General features: G+C 37.7%; 2 protein-coding genes across 10 annotated transcripts in view; one reads left to right on the top strand and one right to left on the bottom strand.

Annotated features, from left to right (window-relative positions):
- Positions 1-5,732, bottom strand: part of LRRN3 (leucine rich repeat neuronal 3) — a 49,937-nt gene extending 44,205 nt beyond the window's left edge. The window contains exon 1 of the mRNA XM_030549003.1: positions 5,397-5,732. The gene's annotated coding sequence lies outside the window, so the exon portion shown is untranslated. The remainder of the gene's footprint in view (positions 1-5,396) is intronic.
- The window catches only part of IMMP2L (inner mitochondrial membrane peptidase subunit 2), an 879,272-nt gene that overhangs the window by 506,101 nt on the left and 352,193 nt on the right, over positions 1-20,978 (top strand). The window lies entirely within an intron of this gene.

Genomic DNA, 20,978 nt, shown 5'->3' with positions numbered 1-20,978 from the left:
TCCCAGTAGATGACTTTGCTGGAGTTTGTGTGTGTCTGTCTTTCTATCTCTTTCTATATATCTGTTATGGTGCATGTTGTTGTTAGTCTCTAATTTATTCAGCAAACCTTTGCAGAAATTGGCAGCCTCATAGATAAGAGAATTGTTTAAACAGTCATTTTTTTCTTAATGCGGGTAGCCGGATGTCCAGGGGATTCTTGATATAGTTGAACTTAGAGCTGATATTTCAACCTTTTTATTGGAAGACTTCTTTAGAGACTTTCATGTTTTTCCTGGCAGAGGAGTAGTTATTCACATGAGAAGAAGCCTCCAGTAAAAGACTTCTGGGATAATGCTAATAAACAGTAGGCAATTTGAAAGATTTTTTTTTTTTTGGTCAGCTTTTTTACCTCAGATTTGCAGACTTTACCTTCCACGATTGAAGTTTAAGCCACAAGGGAAATTGTTAAATGTTTATTTTGTACTAATGTTGTGGAAAGCTATTTCTTAGCTTGATTTAAGTACAAGGGGGCAGATGCTCTTTTGGCATAACTCTGGTGTCACTGGAATTACACCACTAGAGAATTTGGCCCAAAGCTTGTATTTAATTCCATAAATAATAACAAAAATAATGTGAAGCCCACAGCACTTGGTTTTGGTCCAGTTTACTTTATGGCATAGCAGCTACAGAAAATGTGCTGTCTAAAAGACAATATGTTAATGGAGAAAAATGTTAGACCAAGAAGAAATGTCTCCATATTGCACTGTACCAACATTTCATTGTTTAATGTACAAATTGTGTGCTTTAACTTATATTTCCATTCAAAATTGGATCATTTGAATGTATTTATAAGTGAATTGCTTTCAAGGCAAACTGATAAGTAGAACTGGGAGTGGGAACAATGAGAGAGATGCAAGAATAAGCCAGATTCCAAATGTTTCATATTTAAGACTAAGCGTAAAGTTGAAGGAAAACCGGCCTGATAAATGTAATCATGTTTATCAAGTGACGCCTTTGAAAATGTTTTTGAATAATGGCAAAGGACAGGTCCTCCAACAGCCAGTAACTGGAGTCTCTGGTTTTTTCTTTGTTGTTCACTTTATACTGGATTTTAGGTGTTTTACTTATATAGTGCCACATTTTATGTTTATATGAATAAAATTTTATTATTATTTCACTTCTTGAATCTTTCAACATAGCTCTCAGCTAGTACAAACATATCTGGAGTATCTGGAGAGGTTAAAGTTAACAAGCCTTCTGAAAAAATTGCAGTTACTGTGCATTTCACTCTCACCATATTATTCTTCCTCAACAGTTAGGACCACAACTACTTTACCTAAAGCCTAAGATGGGAATGGCCCTGTTGAGATCCAGGAGGGATCCTCAACAGATACAAATCGATATTGCTGTATTCACTTTTCTGAATGTGTGCCATTTTATCCCATGAGAGGAAATGGCCCTATATTAGGGAGGCTGATATCAGTGATATCAAGTATGTCTATTACTTTCAAATTGTGTCTTTGTAACCTTACAGTTCATCTAGATCAGTGGTTCTCAACCTATTTATCATTGTGAGCTGCATATGCAGCCCACAATGTGTTATGTGGGCTGCAGGTTGAGAAGCACAGCACCCCTCCCAACCTCCCCACCACCATCTATGCTCAGTGCCCCTCCCTCCCCCTCCCATCTGGCCCAGAGACACCTCCACAGAGCTGGGCCAGGAGCAAAGTCCAACCTAAAACCTGGGGGTGCTGCAGCATCCCCGCAAACCCCTTGTTTCCAGTGCCCCCGCCACCAACCTGGCCAGAGCCTCACTCTACCGCACCCTGCCCTACTTCAGCTCTCACCAGCTCCCGGGATTGCAAATTTAGAATTTTTTTAGCACACAGATAGGCCACATGTGTGCCATAGGTTGAGAACCGCTGATCTAGACTGTGGATTTCTAAAAAGTGTTTTTGATACCAAAAACATTGATGAATGCTCATTGTGACCTATAGTTGACTTACAATAATAGCATTCAGCTGTTTACAAACTGCTCACTTTAATAAATAAATAGCATGTACTGCATTTTCTGACTTACAATGAACAATATTGATTTCTTGCTAGTACTGATGCACCTAATGACCTTTAATGGCATCTGCTACACTGTTTCTTCTCATGTTCCAATGGCATTTCCACTCAGTAAAGTAATACATTTTAATTGCTTCCTGAAATATTTTCCCAGATCTATGTATGTAACCACAGCCCTCTTATTAAAAGGAAATTTACAAGTTTTTTTTTAAATAACAGTTTGCCTTGAGTGTATTATACAGGAAGAACTGTATAGATATATTTGAAAAGGTGACCTTTTTTGAGAAATCTTTAATTTCAAAAATAAAAAAAAAAACAATTTTATGAGTGATTTATTTCAAATCAGTTTTCCATATCCCATTTTGTAGTTTGTCTTTAGTAATATTTTCAGAGTATAAGGTAGAAGAGTTTACAAAGTGTCTCTGATAATACTCTAGAGATATTAACTATGCCTTCTGATTTTTATGCTTTTCTTCACCTTAATATGTTATTGGGTGGAAGAGGAATACATGAGTTAGTGGAGTAACTGAACTATATTTCTGACACCTCATAACCTGCTAAAAATGTCTTAATACAATGCAAGAAATCAGATTATGTTTAATTGCCTTTATCTGGAGGCTTTTCTTATTGAAGCAAGATAGTGCTTATCTTACACCAGGCTGTTTGTTTTTTTATGGCTTATCTTATTCTATTACATGAGCTTCTAGAAAAATTTAGCTATTGAATGAGCTCTTTAGCTGCCAACTAGTTAAACTGATAGAAGTTCTTTTTGACCAATAAAACAGAATTATGTTTGTTCCTGGAATCCATATTAACATCATTAAGATTAGGGGTCAAATTCAGAGAAAGCCGATTCAACTGCATTAATTTGAATTACTCTGATTTACACGAAGTCTGAGTTTTGTCCTCCTGTGTCCCTTGTTAATCACAAGTGAGTTGCAGTATATTAATATGTTCATAAAGCTTCTTATGCTAAACCTATTAATAAGGATTATGCATGATATTTTTTATATGCATTGCAAGTGGCAGCGTGTTACAGCTGGTCTGGTTTAATCTGGTAGAAAACAAAAATACCCACATGCTCCTAGGTACTCCAAACAGGAATTGTGATGTAATTCCCAAATCTACTGTCTCAAAGGGAGTACTTCGAGGGTTGCCGTAACAATATCAGCCAGTCATTGTCTTTGATATTGTGATATTATACCAGGGGGCTTTAGGGAGTATTAACCATAATATAAAGTCACCATATAGTATGGCTGGGTTAATGGGTAAGAAGTCTTAGTTGTTTATCAGGACATCTATGTTTCCTTTGTATTCATGAGTAATTGGAATGAATGCATGTTTCAAAAGCTGGAAGATCTTTGTAAGCAGTGTAACAGTATGTGAAACAGTATATGTGTCAAAAAAGAACAGTGGATTTTAGGTTTAAAGTTATCAAAGTTAACTTTTAATGGTATTGATTATGTAAAATATGAGTGAAAGTAAAGATTCAGAACTTTGGATTGTGACATATAATGCAGAAAAAGTTTTCATGCAAGTGGTACTTTGCATATAACAAGAAGAAACAATATGAGTTTCAATGCAGTGCCACATATTGTACCAATATAAACCAGAGGGTTGCAGTTCTCCTTTAAACAACTAAAAACCATAAAAAACAAAAACAAAAAAACCTCCATGCATGATGACTGAAAAGGTAGATTTAAGTAATAAAAGCAGAAGTTATATTTCACATTGTATGATAAACCTGTATGTTTTAAACAGACTTTCATTCATAAAGCAAATTTGCCAATAACGGGAGCTATGCTTCAGTCCCTTTCATTTTGCACTCTGAAAAGAAACCTCTTATTAAGCTCGTTTATTTTCCAGAGGGAAAATAAAATGCTGTGGCATATTGTCAGAGCTGCTTTTCTGTCATCATTTACAAAGGTAATCTGAATTAATTGACATCTTCCCATACATATTGTTACATATTTCCATACCCCTTTTCTGATGTATTTATGAGGTGACAGGTATGCAGCACTTGACTGTCTTTTCATGTTTGTCTTCACTGTAATTTGAGAAACAAACAATAACTCTGAAGTTGCAATTGTACAAACAAATAATTACCTTGCTACAGAGGAGCAGATTCCTGTTGGTGTTTTTGTAGGGTGAACAGGGGTGAACTGCTTTAACACCTATGTGTTATTCCATAAAACAGAAAAGCTATGTAGAAAGCTTTGGAAGCACACATTAGACAGCCAACCTCCCCTTTGCATTGATATGAAGTAAAATCTCTTAACCTAGCTTTCACTGCTGCCTAAGTCACCGGTCCATGTATGCTGATGGACTTTATTGAACATGTTTTCATCTTAAGGGAGTTATACTATTATACTAAAGCCTTTGCTTATATTGGGTGAAAGGTATGACACACAAGTACACATACTAAGCAACATTAAAGCAAGCATGATATTTCATATCGATTATATGGAGAATTTTTAGCTCTTATTCCCCCCTCTGTTCCTCTCTTTGCCCACTCCCCCACCCCCTGAAAAAAAAAAAACAAAACCCATGTCAGGCTCTTCTCATTCTGCTCAGCAACACTGGGCAAAAACTAGACATATGAAAATAAAGACATTTTCTTACAAATAAACTGAAAAGCCTTCCTGTAGAAAAACAGGCTAGGGGAAATATAGCAATTGATTTGAACAACAGTCTTCTCAAATGAAAAATGTACTTTAGAGCCATCCTGCTGTGGTCTTATTAATTACCAAAGATTAGAACTCTTTTGCTTAATGTTATCCTTTTTACCTAGCATGTGTCAGTTCCAGCTACAGTAGCAATCAGAGCTTCACACTGTCCCTTCTGACTGTTAAAGGGATTTTTTTTAGGGGAAGTCATTTGCCACAATCTCTAAGATGTAGCCTGGCAGAAATTCAATAACTGTTTGTGATATGCTCCTTCAGCTTCGGTGCTCAGTGGCTTTAGGTCTTGACATACAATGGCATTTGCCTTAATCCAACCATTGGAGAGAGAGAGGAAAAATAGCTGTCCTGTATCTTGTTTTATTGGTTTCAAAACATGGAGAAACTGTTTAATTTGATTTTGCATTGCAAAGACTGGGGGAAATGTTCTTTTTTTAAAAAACCCTTTGATATTTTTCAAGCTAGCAAATGCACACATCTAAGAGACCTGCAAACACATTTAGATTATCCATGGGCCAGAAGCTGGTTGTATTTGTAGTCTGAACGTAAAGTTAAATTTGGAAAGAGTCTAATAGAATAAGTTGAAGGAAACAAGAAAGGGGGGATTGTGTAAATGAAAATATAAACAGTAGAACATGTCATATTATATATATAAAAAAACTTACCCTGGAAGAGTAGTTTCAGTGCTGGAGGACTTCTGCATCTGTATATTTGGATTCCTTAGTGCAAGTAACCACATATTTGTGTTAATGCCAGGGTCTGAAGAGTTGCACGTATATATAGTAAATGATACATTTATCTATAGATATCCTACAGAATGAGAGAATCTCTGTGCTGCCAGCTGAGATCCCTTACGTTTGTCAGAGCTCTGTTGCTGGCTGACTGAGGTTCACAATCCAGTGAAGAGAAAAATGCCTGCTAGCTCTCCTTATTTCTCCTTGTTTCCATGGTGGTTAGAGCTGCATCGTTCACCCGATCAGTTGTCACACTGACATGGTGCTGCCTGTTCAGAGATCATTAATAACTGAACATCCTCCACTCCCCAGAGAGGAGCCAATAGCTTCAGAGTGCCAAGATGTAGCACTCGCAGCTGCTCCAGTCTGGTTGGCTGAAAAATCCTGTCTGTTATATGACATTGCTGCTTAGGGTATGAATAAAGGGAACAAGTCTTTATATGTTTCTGGGTATCTCTTCTGATTCGGGGAGGGTATGGAGCATTGCTTTCTTATTTTTGTGAGACAATGTAGGATATTTAAATTAATCTTTCAGAGCTAGAAGGAAGGTATCTATGCTCAAAGCAACTGATAGAGATCACTAAACTTTAACCAGATTGCTTTAGTTCAAAAGACACCACATACAGACTGAAGTCATTTTGTAAAGCATTTTCTTTTTCCTGTATCTTTTGCTATATTTTTTAATTTTGGACAGTATAGATGATTTACCAGTCTCTTTCTTTCCCCCTTTTTTACAGATAGAATATTAAATAAGCTTTTTATGTGCTTTGATTGGCTAAAAATCAATTTTACAAGTGTAAAATGTAGTAGTAATAAAATGAAGAACAGATTAGTTTTTTTTAAAAATCATTTTTTCCCCTTCCTGTCCAGTTCACTGGTTATTGTCTGGCCATTTAGTAAAGTGAAGCAATTGACTGCACAGAATTTTCTTTTTTTCCTTCTTATAATATTTTCTTTAGTACTTTGGGGACTATTGCAGAGGCACAGGCACTGTGTTTGTCCTTAACTCTGTAAATAAAAGGCAGGCAAACTATAGTATATGTCTGTGCAGGCTTCTGAGGTTACAGGACAGTTCAGAAAAGGTTTGTTTTCTGAAAATTTATTACCACTTTACTTTCCAAACAACAACAATTAGGCAGACCTTGTTTAGAAAAAAACTTCTCATTGTAAATATCCTATCATGTAAAGAAATGGCTTTGTAACGGGGGACAAAGAATAATGGACTATAAAGACCTGTTTATCAACAGGTCAAAACTAGAAAGGATTTGTCTTGCATAAATTTCCTACTATAACCCTGACTGATACAGACCACCCTCTAGTGGAATAAAATGAAATGTGGTTTTCATTTCATTTCTTCAGTTTTGTTTGAAGAAAGATTGGCAGTCATGTCTAATTGCATGAGGGATCAATATCTGTTTCCTAAATGAAACAGCAACAAAATGCCACAGTACTATTAAAATAATAGTTATTGTTTTGTGAGCATAAAGTACCACATTGAATCTTAGATTATAGGCTTCATTAATTCCCCGAGGAATTGGTTTTATGCTTTATAAAGTTGCTTATTTTATAACATGTGATTTAAAAATACTGCTAAATACTTGGAATAAAAGTCATTTTGGAGTAACATGTTAAGAGCAAATAGGTGCAAAACCCATACAATTCTTGCTGATACTTACATTAGTAGTAGCTATAATGAAACACACATCTTGATTTTTCAAAAATATGTTAATGGTGAATTTATTCTTAATGATGAGAACATCTTTTACATGTTGTTTAAAGGTATGTGCAGATCTCTTCTTATTTTTATATATATGCACATATGCGCACACAATTTCAATGAATCATTCAAGAATACTAAGAGCTGTACACTTCAGTTTTCTAAGTAACATATAATGTGTGAGAATCATGCAAAAATGATGCAATGAAATTCAGATTATTTTTTTTACTACACAAGTCCTTCATTTTGGTTGATTGATATGGACTATATAATTGGAGGGCTAAATAATTAAATCAGTTAGCATGCACTTGCATAAGGAAAGTATGTTTTGATATGTAATTAAAATACCTCCTTGATTGACATGTGTATGAAACTACTATTTAACTGATATTTATATAAGAATATACTTTAATTATATCAAAGAAGAGAAATACTTTAATTTTCATTTCAGTTAATACCAAAGATTTTTTTAAAGATGTTTTCAAAATGCTTGCAACATAAAATACTTTTTATAACTGATACAATTATGATGATTAAGGTTCATTAGAAGCTCTTTTCCTGCTGATTTCACCAACATGTTTGGTAGTTTTAAAATAGCAACATAATTTATTTCACCAGATTTATATATAGTTTATTAGCTTTCACTCTGCATTTTTTTTTCATCAGACTGTGAGGTGAGGGGCAGAGTGAGGGAGAAAATAAGGTGTGCAAACACTAAAATGGAGTTTGTTTTCAGTGGGTTTTTTCATACTAGGTGAGTGAGACATCAGAACAAACCCAATAATTATTGGTTGAAATGGAGAGGTACTTTGATGCAGTAGAGGAAGGGTAATCAACCTGGGAGTTGTGACCACTCTTCTCTATAGTGAGGGAGGGAGGCTAAATTATTTTTTTTCTGTTGTAACATATGGTCATAGTATGGAAAAGATTGAGAATCACTTTACTGGACTATTAATGTGTTGTATGTTTACAGTTGTTAAGAAAGTTGATGGTGACAGAACTTTTATTACTGCTATGATTTGGAAATTAGCTCTCTGAATGCACACAGAACTATGTTGACGAGATAAGCAGAAGTGCTTAGAAAGCTTAATGAAAATTACATACTAAAAAAAGATGTTAAAAGAATTTTTTTTAGGTTGCAACGTCAAACACTTGAAAGTTAGGAAATGCCAGATTTAAGGTTGCATGCAACCTTGATTCTGCTTCGTTTTGCATCCACAGTGAACTGCATGAGAGAGCGGTTCTGTGGAAAACATAGTTTGTGATTGTGTAAGTAATGCTAAATAATGCATACACACAAGGGGGCTGAACTGAGTTTGCATTGGCAACTGTAAATCTGACATTTCCTAACTTTTGAGTGCTTTTGCAATCTAAGCAACATTCTCTTAATGTAGGTTATATATGTAATTTTCTAGGTGTTAGGTTGTTTAAAGGGAAAAGATAGAAATAAATTCTGTTTTTTACAACTGTATGCATCGCCAGCAGGGCATGAAACCTAAATCGTCAGTACAGCTTGATCTACAGAACTAACTGTAGCTGACCACAGGAGAAGCCTGTTATCTTTGGTGGGGAAGAGGGAAATGGGCCACTGGGGCTATGTGCTGAGTCTGGTTGAGGAAACTGTGCCCAGCTCTCTCTGTCTCCATCCTCTCCCAAGAGTTGAGGGAGCTCCTATCATAGGGGTGTCCCAGATGGGAGGGTGGCCACTGGGGCCAAGTACTGTATTCAGGGAGGGTTGTGGTGGTGAATAATGGCAGCTTTGCCTGGCTCACTCCTCAACCTTTCTCTGTAATTGATCCAGCAGCTCACAGGAGTTTCCAGTACAGCATGTATGCTGCTGTTTGCATCCTTAGAATGTCAATGTTCACATATTACTGTGGCACTTGGGCAAAATTTTCCTGAGGACCATGAACAAGGGAAGGGGATTGGTGATTTTTAATAGTTTATATTTCAGCCAAACAAGAACAGATTTTTAAGTGTGGGGAGGAGGCATGTTTCTAGCCCCAGAGTTTTTTCTGAATTTCAAAGTGTTGCTGGTATTAGAGCTTCTAAAAATGCTTGCAAGAATCTTTTATATGAAAAGAGTTAGGCAACCTAAATATGGGTGTTGTCACCAACTCCTCCTTTGGCAAGTACTGAGGGTTACTAATACTAAAAGGATGGCGATTAAGCAGAAAGACACAAGAAATGTAGTCCACAGTCCTGTAAAAGGGATCCCTATGGACTTACCCTTACATCCACGTAAAGACTCATTAACTTCAGCGGGACTGAATATGGGTGTAAGAGCCCACCCAAATATATGTCTTTGCAAGATCAGGGCCTTAGTGAGCAGAACAATAAAGGCCAATTTCTCATATGTTTAAATTTCATATAAGCTATGTTTAAAACCTGAAGGTGACTTAAGTGAGGTTGAATATGGACTTAGTTAATAATCTGTTGCTTAACTTGATAACCATGGGAGTTTTGCATGTTTCCAGGTGTGCCCAAGTTCTTAATTAAATGGCAACTGTGCTTCATATGTTGGAATTCAAAATAAACTCCTGGGTTATGCCAGAACTGCAGTCAACAAAGCGCAGGGAGGGCAAGTTGTCTGCAAGATTGACATGAAGGCATCTGTCTGAATGTGTTCTGCACTGGAACTGGTCTGGTTCCTGGTGCAGCTTGGAAAAATGTCAGAACTACTTTAATTTATTGCCAAGTGCCCCTGGCCCTAAATGTGGATTCCAACAACCAGGGACAACCATATTCCCTTGCCTCAGAACGTGTCCCTTCATTGGGGGCTGAGAGGGAGTGGAATCGAGACTGCACTGCTTCTCTGTGTCACCTGGGAATTCCCTTATTGAGGGGGAATCCTGAGGAAGCTACAGTGGTGCAAAGCAGCCAGAACATAGAGGAACTTAAGAACCAGAGGTTCATATGTTTTCAAGCACAGTGTACTCCTTATTTCACTTTAAAACTGATTTTGCCTCAGCTGTGTTTGACATTAGATCTTTATCTGAAGACAGAGAGATCTCCTCAGCCACTTCAGAGGGATATGACTGAGATGTTTGACTCATCATATATTAATAATATTAATGAATGTATGATTTATAAGAACTGGACAATAAAGGATTTTAGTTCTCTCGAGACAAAGACAGTTCTGTTGAAAATGAAACACAAGAATGCGTTTTCCTCAAGACAAAATTATTGGATTTGGAATAGGACCCATCCAGAATGTAAAGGTTCTCTCAACAGCCTCAGTCAAACTGTATTAGGTTCAATAGAACAAGGGCAACAAATTCTCTTCCATCTCCAAAATTGACTTTTCTTACACATACATACACACTTTTCATCAATTTGCCTGTCAGTCTGACAAAGTATATAATAGTGATTATAGAGTATAGTGATTATAATAGTGATTATAGAGCTGAAATGTACTAGACATAGAGACCATTTCCAGGTTTCTCCTCCATTCTCCTCTATTCAAAATTCTTTAGGGGCAGGTAGCATAAATTATCACATACTCCATCCTTCTAAAAAAGGCATATCTCCATTGTCCTATTCATCCCTCTCATTATTATTCATCACAGATAGGCCATATCAATTTGTGGCTGTGCCATTTTGCCTATTATCTATCCTTGGGATATTCACAAGTTGATGATCAACCCTCCACCTTCAGTTTTTGTACACTTCAGACCGCAGTGCTGCATATCTTTCATGCTCATGAGCTGTGTCAGAGCAGTAAAAGTGGAGAGAAGGTCTGATCAAGGAAAGGAGAAAGCCTCCATCTTCTTGGCCATTTGGTGCCTGTGTTGGGAGCAGGAAGTTGAAATGTTTCTGTTGATCTAAGTCACAAATAATACTTCAGAGAGAAACCACTGTTCCCCAGAGAACAGTTCTCAGTGGCTCAACCAGTATGTTTGACAGTTCAATGACTCTTTAATGTTTGAGGATGTGATGACAGGTTTAGAGGCCTTTAAAAAAGAAAGGAACCTCAAGTCTTTGAGATTCAGCCTGATGCTCTTGTGGGACATCCTTGGGGATTCAGGTGAAAACACCAAAAGGATAAAACCTGCAGCAACCAGAAAAGAAGGTGGAGTCTTTTTGTCAAGAATTTCTCTGCTGGGTTAATTACAACCCATAGTGGCATTTTGAGGTATGCTGTGATGTGAACTATGGCTTGAGAGGGGATTAGGAAGTTTTTCTTCAGGTTCATTATAAAACTAGACTCTTTGAGGACTTACGCCATTTGAGGAGTTGGCATTTATCAGAAAGTCATCCAAGTGATGGTAACTTGTATCTTCCCATTGCTTTTCCTACACCATTAATGAGGTTAATTAATGAGGATGTAAAGTTATTTTAGTTGAATAACCTCAGAAGTAAGGGTGGGTCACCAGAAGAACCGACTCAAATTTAATTGCCTAAATGATAGTTTGGTTAAGGAGAAACCAGAGGGATCTCAATTCTCCTCCTCTCATCCCCCTGAAGTTCACTTATGCAAGACACAAAGTTGAATGATATTTTGCAAAATTCACCTATGTCTTTTCTAAGTTTTAGCATCTACACATTCAGTTTTGATATGCTCTCAAATGCAATGTACACCAGCTTTGAAGGAGGAGATTAATGGAACCAGCAGAAACCCATCAAGGGAACTGATGTAAGGGAGAGGAATGAGAGTGTGCACTGAGTTCTGGATGAAATAGGAGAAGATGCTTTTCTGGGTGTAGTTGTGAGGGTTCACATCTTTTCCAGACTTTAGCAATGTAGTTTAATGTCTGAATACATCAGGAATGCAAACAGGTGACATACTAGGTATTCTCACCTCAATAATAAACAAAGGGTGTACACTTATTTTTTTCTTGGTAGGTAATCCAGGAATGTAGATGTCATTTAACTCTGTCGCAGTCTTTTCTTTGGAGTATTGATTAGTTTTAATGGGACATTTCCCCCCACAATATTAAGCTTATTTGTTATATGTACCTGTCTGCGTTGGTTGTCACTCCTGAGGACGGAATTTCAGATGTGATTTTCCTAGATTTTTTGGCTAAAATCAGATTAGTGCCATTTTATCATAGTATTCTAGCTGCAATGTTATGTAGTGATGGGACTGAGGACTGAAGATAATAGTGTTTCTAGATTATTTACAATTTGCAGCTGTCTTTATGGGAGCTATATTGCTGCCTTGGAAACCTGTATAAACAGGACCACATTCTAGATACTGTAGAGATGATATCCTTATGATTTTATTTACTTCTGAGCTCAAAAAAAGTAAAATAATGATTTTTCCCTTATCAATAGCATAAACTCAAACTTACTTCATGGATAATTGTTATGGCATGGACTAGGAACAACAAGGAACAGGCAGGATATGTGCAGCACATGTTGACAGTATGGTTAGCTCAGAATACTAGTTTAAATCAAATACAGTTTAATATATACATGTAATAAATGTTGAAATGAATTGACTAGTAATTATGGTATATAATTTTGGGTTTTCAATCCACAGATCTAGAAATTACATTTGTATTTAATTAGCAATGCAATAAATATTTCTCCACTCGCTATAATTTTGCCATCACAGGTTTTAGGGATTCTCACAAGCTGCATGATGTTTTTAGTGAGCCTATCTGTGCACTAATAAACTGGGTGGGGGAGGGACTTACTGGGAAAGGGCTATTTCCAAGGCTTTCACATAGTTCCCATTACTAAGGAAACCACTTATTTGTCCGTACATGCTTTGAATAGATCTCTCATTTGAAGTCTGGTGCTCAAACCACGAGGATTGCATTATGGCACTGAGAAAGAAATGCGGGAAACAAAAGAGGCTTAAAATACCACAACTTTAACAAATTCAATCTAACAATATTGTGCAAGAGGTAGTGTGTGTGTGTGTGCGTGTGCGTGTGTGTGTGTGTGCACAATATTTCACAGATCCTTTAAAAATCAGAAGGCTTTTCCAGACCATGTGTTAGTAAACAAAATAGGTAAAGCAGATTTTCTGACCTATATTCCTTTTCTCCCTTGTTATGACACTGTTGAGAAATTCAGCATGCAACTTTTGTCGCACCAAAGATAGACCTTGAATGCTTTGGAGTATGACTGCACTCCAGCTGGTATCATGTCTTCCAGTAAAGCGGACAGACGCATGCTGTGAACTTGCATGCAAAAAAATAGCAGTGTGGATGGTTGCAGCACAGATGGCAGCATAGACTAGCTACCCAGGAACAAGCCTGTCCAACTCCCTGGATCCTTACCCAGGTAGTTAGCTGTGCTGTCACCTGTCCTGCAAAGTCCACACTACTATGTTTAATGATCTAGCTAGAGCAGCGCTGGTGCACGTCTGTCTACCTGGGTTGGGAGGCAAGCTGCCAGCTGAAGTGTAGACATACTCTTACTCTCTGAAACAAAATGTGATACTAGTTTGAAATAAAAGAAAGTACTGCTGTAATAACAAGGGCAAAATTGTGGTGATAATGCTGTCTATGGATTCCACAGTTGATCAAACTTTCCCTTGGAAATGAATGTCTGTATGAGTTTGTCAACAGTGCTCAATCCATTGTTAAGGGTAACTGCAAATATACACATAAATACATTTACATTTTGTAAGGGTAAGCCAAGCTTCCAGCTGCCCAAAATGTTCATCCAAGTCACAGAAATGTTGGCCAACAACTCTGAATCAAACCCCATCTTAAAATTGAATTCAAATGTCCCCCTATTATTAACTGCATAGTGATCAGTTAATATACTCAAATGTAGGTATTTGAATCTGAAGGCATTGACTGTTAAGACATGTTCTGCTATGTACACTCAAAGATCATGAATGTTCATGAACTAAAGTAGGAAGCATGATTTCAGAGTGGTAGCCATGTTAGTCTGTATCAGCAAAAAGAATGAGGAGTACTCGTGGCACCTTAGAGACTAACACATTTATTTAAGCATAAGCTTTCGTGGGCTAAAACCCACTTCATCAGATGCCCACGAAAGCTTATGCTTAAATAAATGTGTTAGTCTCTTAAGGTGCCACAAATATTCCTTGTTCTTTTAGCAGGAAGCATGTAATCAAAGAATGTTGCAAACAGGTTTACTTCCTGCTTTCCCCCTTCCCTACTTGAGGTGAGTAATGGGGAAATGTTAGCAAGTTCTTATTCAGCTTTTCCAAAGTCAGTGCCTGAATTAGCTTAGCAAACATTGCATAAGACTGAAAACATAGACAGAAAAACATATCACATTACTTAAATCCTTCAGTATTGTCCTCGGACTTCTACATGACTCCATGGAATCATATAACATCAAAGATGGTGCTAGGTTTGTCTATAGACAGCTGATATCCTCTGAAAATACAAACATGCTCTGCTAATGCTATTTTTTTTTCTGATGTAGGTGGTGACTGTTCAATTCATTTTGAAATGAGGAGCCTAAAGCTGCCAGCTGTTTGTGGAGTCTAATGTGTCCACAGAGTGTTTACTCTAAGCTTATATTTAGTAGTTCAGGTGACATTGTTGCTGACAAGAGACTTGTTCTGAAGCTAGTATATATGGAGTAGCTGGCTTTTCTTTTCCCACAATTAATAAGCAAATGGTCCCATATAGATTTTCTTTTAACTCCCTAACTTGTGGAAGAGAGGAAGAATGACAGCTGTGGTGAAGATAAAATGTCCTTGGCCTGACTCAGTTGAATGCTTCTGGGAGATATAGAGTAGATGACTTTAAATGACACAGCTGTATTGTGTTTGCTAAGAAATATCAATTTTTAATATTCTAGAGCGTATTTGTTGTTTTACTCCTAGACTGGTTATGTTTGTTTTCTGTTTTCTTGTTGTGGGGATTCACAACTCTCATGGGACGTTAAAAACACTGATATTTATTATTGTTATATTTCTGCTTGCAGCAAGAAACAAGGTACTCCTCAGGATACTCCTATTCTATAGCCACTACAGAAGCACAACAATGGCGCTGCAGCGTGCTGCTGTAATGTGGACACTTCCTACATTGATGGAGGGGATTTTTCCATTGAAGGAGGTTATCCACCACTTAGAGAGGAGATAACTTGGTTGATGGAAGAATCCTTCTGTCAATCTAGGAGTGTCTGCATGAAGAATTAAGGTTTGCCTAACTCAGGTCGGAAAATTATTCACACCAATGAGTGATATAGCCAGGTCAATCTGATTTTTTTAAGTGTAGACCAGGCCTGAGTGTATGGTAACTTTGGTCATTGCCATTACAAGCTAATTCCTGCATTTCCAAGTTAATGCATAGGGATTTAGTCCATGACTTCTATCAGTATTGTGGCAAAGGAGTTGAAACTACTAACTTAAACTATCTGAGATGGCAACCTTTGAAAAGATTAACAGCCACTTTAGATACAGCTAGCACAGTATTATTTGGTGATAGGTGCTGTGAACTTGAGAGTCTGTTAACAGTAGATAGCTGAGCCCTTGAGTTTAGAAGGGAGGTTTCTTGGTAACTTATAAAGAGAGACAGCCTATCTGGAGAGCAGATAAATATGGTTAAATTGTGACTGGCCACCTAAGTTTGGAGTGAAGGATTTTTTTGAGGTGTAAGGGGGGCCAGGACAGGGGTGTGCCTCAGTGGTGGTAAAATGTTTTTCAGGAATAGCAAAATAATGCTAAGGCCAATCTTACTGCTCACACTATATTCTTGTGATGTCCCAGTTAACTGGTGGAGGAAGTTATTACTTGTCATCCTACCTGCCTACTGTTGTTGTTTTTTTTTTCTTCATCAGTTCCAGTGGGTCTATGTTTCATGATTCTGAAGTGTTGATGATACCAACTATCTAAATGCCCTATGTCTGTATAAGTTTTGAACTGTTCAGTGCCTTGAATAAATTATGATTCTACAAAGTGTTCAATAAGTACTCCAAAATGTTGTCGTAATTACTTTATAAATTATATGGAGAACCTCAGTATATTTACTTACTTATTTTCCATTCTTATTTTCATGTTTAAAAAATGCTCTGTAGAAGGCTTCTGTTAAACTGACTTCAAAATTTTATGATCTTGGCTAAGGCAAGGCACAAGTGTTATCCGTTATTCTTAATAGTTTTTATTGCTTTTCCAAGCCATCCTTAGTAACACATTTTTTTTTCAATGCTGAAAGTACTCAGACAACAAATTACACCTTTGTCCTCAAAACACACATCACTAACGAGTTAAGTGCAATAATCATCCTGCCTCCACACAAAGCAACTGGACAAGGTGCAAAAAAGGTCAAGGTATTAAAATCAAGTATCCTATCAAGCATGAAATTTCTAACACCTATTAGTAACTGTGAATTACTAACTCTTCTTGTGTTAGCTGAGTGTAAAAGTGTCATGATCATTAAACAATATGATTAATAAATCCTTTGAAAAGAGATCTAGGGTAAGAAGGCTCTATAATACTTACTAGGGCTTTTTGTTAAAACCACCAAACATCTCTTATTTTAGCATCATCTGAATCCTGTCATTATTAAAATCTTCATAAGTTTTATCAAGAGTTTTGAGAAATAGAATTTTTTTTTTTGGCAATAGAAAGTTATAGTCTGACGACATTCTCTGTGATGGATATGCAGATGCCTTGCTTTTAAATGCTGCACAACATCTGTCTCAGATGTTTACATTGCAAAATTAAGTTGACCTAACGTACATCAGCATACAGCCACCACAGTAATTACATCACTTGTGTGTGTGCACACTTTGCTCCTTGTGTCAGCGGAGCATATCCTCACCAGGACCACTTGTATCAATTGTACTATTAGTGTTGGGCATTGTTGTATGGCTTCTGAAAGCCAGCAACAGTCAATATAAGTAACACAGTGTCTACACTGACACTGCATCAGCTTAACTACATCAACACCGCTATGGGCACCCGCATGGCCCCACAATATGCCAATATTTTTATGGCCGACCTGGAACAATGCTTCCTCGGCTCTCGTCCACTCACGCCCCTTCTCTACCTACGCTACATTGATGACATCTTCATCATCCGGACCCAGGGGAAGGAGACTCTGGAAAAATTCCACCACGATTTCAACAGCTTCCACCCCACCATCAATCTCGGCCTGGACCAATCTACATGGGAGGTCCACTTCCTAGACACCACGGTGCAAATAAGTGATGGTCACATTAATACCACCCTATACCGAAAACCTACCGACCACTATGCCTACCTTCATGCCTCCAGCTTCCATCCCGGGCACACCACACGATCCATTGTCTACAGCCAAGCACTAAGGTACAACTGCATCTGCAGTAACCCCTCAGACAGAGACAAACACCTACAAAATCTCCACCAAGCATTCTCAAAACTACAATACCCTCACGAGGAAATAAGGAAACAGATCAACAGAGCCAGACATATACCCAGAAGCCTCCTACTGCAAGACAAACCCAAGAAAGAAACCAACAGGACTCCACTGGCCATCACATACAGTCCCCAGCTAAAACCCCTCCAAGGCATTATCAGGGATCTACAACCCATCCTGGACAATGATCCCACACTTTCACAGGCCTTGGGTGACAGGCCAGTCCTCGCCCACAGACAGCCTGCCAACCTGAAGCATATTCTCACCAGTAACTGCACACTGCACCATAGTAACTCTAACTCAGGAACCAATCCATGCAACAAACCTCTATGCCAACTCTGCCCACATATCTACACCAGCGACACCATCACAGAACTTAACCAGATCAGCCACGCCATCACCGGTTCATTCACCTGCATGTCCACCAATGTAATATACGCCATCATATGCCAGCAATGCCCTTTTGCTATGTACATCGGCCAAACTGGACAGTCTCTATGGAAAAGGATAAATGGACACAAATCAGATATTAGGAATGGCAATATAGAAAAACCTGTGGGAGAACACTTCAACCTCCCTGGTCACACTATAGCAGACCTTAAGGTGGCCATCCTGCAGCAAAAAAACTTCAGGACCAGACTTCAAAGAGAAACTGCTGAGCTTCAGTTCATCTGCAAATTTGACACCATCAGCTCAGGGTTAAACAAAGACTGTGAATGGCTTGCCAACTACAAAACCAGTTTCTCCTCCCTTGGTTTTCACACCTTAACTTCTAGAACAGGGCTTCATCCTCTCTGATTGAACTACCTCATTATCTCTAGCTTGCCTGCATATATATACCTGCCCCTGGAAATTTCCACTACATGCATCTGACGAAGTGGGTATTCACCCACGAAAGCTCATGCTCCAAAACATCTGTTAGTCTATAAGGTGCCACGGGATTCTTTGCTGCTTTTACAGATCCAGACTAACATGGCTACCCCTCTGATACTTTACATCAACACTAACTCTATGGAGGCAGAGTCATTAAGTTGGCGTAACAAGGTATTTACATCAGCAGGAGTGAAATTTTAGTGTAGACACTTACATAGTTAGGTTGATGTAAGCTGCCTTTCATTGACCTAACTCTGTAATGTAGACCAAGGCTCAGTGGCTTGATTTGTAGTTTCCAAGGCCAGAAAGGACCACTATGATCATCTATTCTGATCTCCTGTATGACACGGGCCATAGAACGTCCCCAAAATAATGCCTAGAACATATCTTTTAGAAGAACATCTGTACTTGATTTAAAAATTGTCAGTGAGAGAGAATCCACCATGACCCTTGGTAAATTATTCCAGTGTTACTCTCACCATTAACAAAGTACACCAGATTTCCAGCCTGAATTTATCTAGCTTCAACTTCTGGCCATCGGACTGTTAGACCTTTGTCTGCTAGATTGAAAAGACCATTACTAATTATTTGTTCCCCATGTAGATACTTATAGACTGTAATCAAGACGCCCCCTAACCTTCTCTTTGGTAAGATCAAAAGATTGAGCTCTTTGAATCTACTACTATAAGGCATGTTTCCTAATCCTTTAATCATTCCCGTGGCTTTTCTCTGAACTCTCCAGTTTATCAGCATCCTTCTTGAATTGTGGGCACCAGAAGTGGACACAGTATTCCCGCAGCAGTCACACCAGTGCCAAATACAGAGGTAAAATAACCTCTTTACTCCTATCTGAGATTCCCCAGTTTATGCATCCTAGGATTGCATTAGTTCTTTTGGCCAGTGTCACACTGGGAGCTCGGTGGAATTAGGCTTTGGCTCTGCTAAAGAGTGGTTTTATGGAAAATAAGCATTTAGTTTCCTTGTGGAAAGATACTAGCAATAGCAGCAATATGGCATTCTTTAGGGCTTGTCTGCATTGGAAGTTATTCTGGATTAGCTATGCTTGATTAACTATTCTTGATTAACTCCATGTGTGGCTGCTTTTATTCCACAATAAAAGTCCTCTATTCCAAATTAGCTAAATCCCCTCTGTGTCTCCTCCCTCCCAGGAAAAAAGCAAAGAATAAAAGTGTTCATACATGAAGTTAATCAGTAATAATCTGCTTTTGCCTGAGTGAGGACTTAAGGATCAGGTCCAATGACATCATGAAAAGTGAGAAATGGTGGCATGTGTTTAGGTTGTTTCTCCTTATGTCATCCTGCCAATTCCCAAATCAGATTGTAAACTCTGTGAGGCAGGGTCCTTGTTATTTTTATGCATTTGGAAAACAAACTTACTCTGTGGCATAATAAATAATAGTGAGAAACATAGATAAATGTAAACTATGAGTAAAATCCTAGCTCAGCTGAAGTCAATGGAAGTTTTGCCATAGATTTCAGTGTGGTCAGAATTTCACCTGTAATTTTGGCATAAATAGTATTGTGACAATCTAAGGAAGTTTGAAGTTCATTTCCTGAGGGATCCTAAAAGAGGAAGACAGACTGATTTTGAAAAATGTAGCCCATGGGTTCTGTACGTATCTGTCTGTACGTGGGTAGATTTTGATTTCACAGTTTACATTCGCCTCTGGCATGCTGCTTTTTTTTTTTTTTGTATTGTGTTTCCAATAAATTTGCCAGAGCACACAGAGATATTTGCTGGTTGGGATCATCTAATTTTTCACCTACTAGATACACAATTGTGAGTTTTGTATGTGTGATACCTATGAATTAAATTGAAAGCCTTTGAAGTCTTGGCTTCATTGAAGTCAAAGGTAATTTTGTTATTGACTTGAGTGAGACCAGGATTTCACTCTCTGGTTTTAGCCCACTTTGAAAATTTAGCTCTTTAAGTTTGTGAGTGAGAGTTTTGCTTTATCTCTGCCTTTCCAATTGTATGCTTTGTTTCTATATCATGCTTTCTCCAGTTATTCTGGAACTTTATCATTCAACAAAGTATTTAGATCTTCCTATCTATCTAAGTACATCTAGTCATACCATTAGTTTAAATATTTCTAATGTACATGCCACCTTGCAATTTAAGCACTGAAGTTGCATGGACCTACCTCCCCTTTGAATAAAACAACCAAAAAATGATTAGTTTTCAAAATGTTTTATCTTGCTGACCACCTCTGTAGTTCAAAAATCACCACCTCTGTAGTTCAAAAATTCAGAAGCATAGGTCTACCCAAGGCCTCTAGCAGGGCTCAAGTAGTTATCAGGTAGTTTGCAAAGGATAAAAAAGGGAAGCAGCATTATTTTTCATAATGTGCAGTTAATTCTCTTGAATTTTTGAATTTTTCCATTTTTAAAAATTTGCCTCATAAATACATGACATTGAGCTAGAGGATTAAGCCATCCTTCTTATTTACTTATATTGTTAGCTAACAATGATAAATGAGTTTTATAACTGTTTTTGGAAAATATTTTTTTTAATTTCAATTTAGCTTGTTTCGTTTACGTGCAATTTATTTACCCTTTCATGTTATTCTTAGTAGACCTCTTCAAGCAACTATAGCTTTCCCTTTTGTATTTATGGCTGTT

The sequence above is a fragment of the Gopherus evgoodei genome, chromosome 1 (genome assembly GCF_007399415.2).
Source record: "Gopherus evgoodei ecotype Sinaloan lineage chromosome 1, rGopEvg1_v1.p, whole genome shotgun sequence".
NCBI lineage: Eukaryota > Metazoa > Chordata > Testudines > Testudinidae > Gopherus > Gopherus evgoodei.
The sequence above is the reverse complement of the archived record's forward strand: the minus strand, read 5'-3'. Positions and strand labels throughout refer to the sequence as shown.